This window comes from Sinocyclocheilus anshuiensis, unplaced genomic scaffold (genome assembly GCF_001515605.1).
Source record: "Sinocyclocheilus anshuiensis isolate Anshui unplaced genomic scaffold, SAMN03320099.WGS_v1.1 scaffold134, whole genome shotgun sequence".
Lineage (NCBI taxonomy): Eukaryota > Metazoa > Chordata > Actinopteri > Cypriniformes > Cyprinidae > Sinocyclocheilus > Sinocyclocheilus anshuiensis.
The window spans coordinates 229974-232112 of record NW_015546024.1 but is presented as its reverse complement, the minus strand read 5'-3'; the positions used below and the strand labels follow the sequence as shown (position 1 = coordinate 232112).

The following is a 2139-nucleotide window of genomic DNA, read 5'->3' as shown; positions in this document are numbered from 1 at the left end:
CACTGTTATGCTGATGATACTCAACTATATATCTCAACAAGACCAGATGAAACTTCTAAATTATCTAAGCTAAGAGAGTTTGTTAATGTAAAAGATTGGATGACCAATTCAACATACAGAACTACCAAATTTTGCTATAAGTTTGATTGCATCATATAATAATTGGTGGTAATAGTGTTCATCGTCTGTTTGATTAGGTCTTTAATTGATTAAGTCTTTAATTGATTTTTCCATGCATTTCTGCCATATGTACATTAACTGACAGTCACCGCTGATAAGCTACCACTAAATATTGTAGAAACTTAATTTGCTGTAAATTTGCTTTGCAATGATTTGTATCGTGAAAAGCGCTATACAAATAAACTTGAATTGAATTGAATTGAATTGAATTGAACATCTAAAGGACACTTTACAATCCCATGGGGAAGCCACACAACTAACTAACTGGTAGGTCACATGACAATGACATGGCAAATGTCCGGATGTCAGAGCGTCTGGATTAAATTCACTTTGTTCTATATAGAACATATTTTTTACTTATTCAGAAGAAGAACCTGCTCAGAGATTATATGATTTAGGATGCACCCTGTCTTTGTGAGCGAATCTTAACCGTTTTGTTCAAACATGCTGATTAATTCAGGAATTAACACACAACTGCTGTTTCTTGAGAAGAATTATGTGGTTTTGCTTGGCAAAATAGACAAAATAAGTGTCAATACTGTGCTTAAAAGTAACTTAATATTAATTTCTTGTTTATTTAAATGTTGGGAAAGCAGTGTCATATAAATGTGCTGTTGGTCTGAATGTCAACACAACAGCACATTTGCTTGCGTGATATTGGTTAAATTAAGATTCATTTAATGATGTCCTTTAATTTTTCATGTATGAGCTATACTGTGACTGTACCCATTCATTGTGACCTGAATTCGAATTAATAGCAGGTGGTTGCATTGTTGAATGCTTTGAACTTTTTTACCCACCGTGCACTAAATGAGAAAGTTTATTTCACTTCATTTCACAGTCGCAGCAACTGAGATTGAAATTGAATGTTGCATATGCATATGTTCACATGCATATGGGAATCTTGTGCATCTTGGTAAGAAAAAGAGCAGGCTCCCACAGAAGCACTTAAGCTTCACCCTCTTCAACATCAAGGTGATGGCAGAAATGCTTGCACCTCCACTGTGTTTGTGTCCATTAAGAATATGTAGTGACTAGTGAGTGACCAAACCCTTCTTCATTAACCCGTGGACCTTTAATCATATAGGTATAAACCCCTGAATGTATTCTTTTTTTTAAATAAACATGTGAATAAAAGCAAAGTATCATTTATTAAAAAAAAAACAGAGTTCAGTAGGAGTGTACCTCCTTTTTTCCTTCCACATGAAGCACTGAATGCTTCTATAGACAAATTGGCTGGGTCACTTTTAGCTGATTCATATGACTGATTCATCATATATTGTGCTTTATGCTTAAACATTTACTTAATTGCCATAGCTGCAAGGGACAGAGGGGGCACAAACATTGGCCACATTTTCTTATTACATTATATTTCGTGTCCTCTACCAGTAACACATGTCCTTTAAAAGTTTGGCCTTCGTGATGCTATTTGCCGGAATGATAGTCTGTCCTCCTGCACAAGATGAAATTCTCAGCGGGACACTGCAAAAAAGAAAAATGTGAAAATCACCTCATTTTTCCCTGTAATAGACACGCCCCATACCATAAAAGTATCTCTCATGGAGAACAAAATGTATTATATTTGATTCTCTTGAGTGCTGATCTGGGAATATTTGCATTATGGAGAAGAGTGCAGCAAGCCAGGTTTCCTCGTTTGAACTCAGATCAGATTTAGGAATGTGGACATTAAAACTGAGAACTAGAACATGAGGACAAAGGTGTAAGAGTGTAATCTTCAGATTGAATGCTCTTCTATTTCCCTAATGGATTTACAAGCAACTTTGAAAATTACTTTTGTTGTTGGTCCAGAGTATGTTTGACTCAGGGCCGCATTAAGACCGCACTGGGCCCCGGGGCTATGACTTACTGCAGGGCCCCCCATCACAATAATGAGAGAGAGAGAGAGAGAGAGAGAGAGAGAGAGAGAGAGAGAGAGATAGAGAGATAGAGAGATCTATA

General features: G+C 36.5%; 1 long non-coding RNA gene across 1 annotated transcript in view; it reads right to left on the bottom strand.

Moving 5' to 3' along the window:
* Positions 1-1352: 1352 nt before the first annotated feature.
* Positions 1353-2139, bottom strand: part of LOC107698622 (uncharacterized) — a 5211-nt gene continuing 4424 nt past the window's right edge. The window contains exon 3 of the long non-coding RNA XR_001635365.1: positions 1353-1662. This is a non-coding gene — a long non-coding RNA (uncharacterized LOC107698622). The remainder of the gene's footprint in view (positions 1663-2139) is intronic.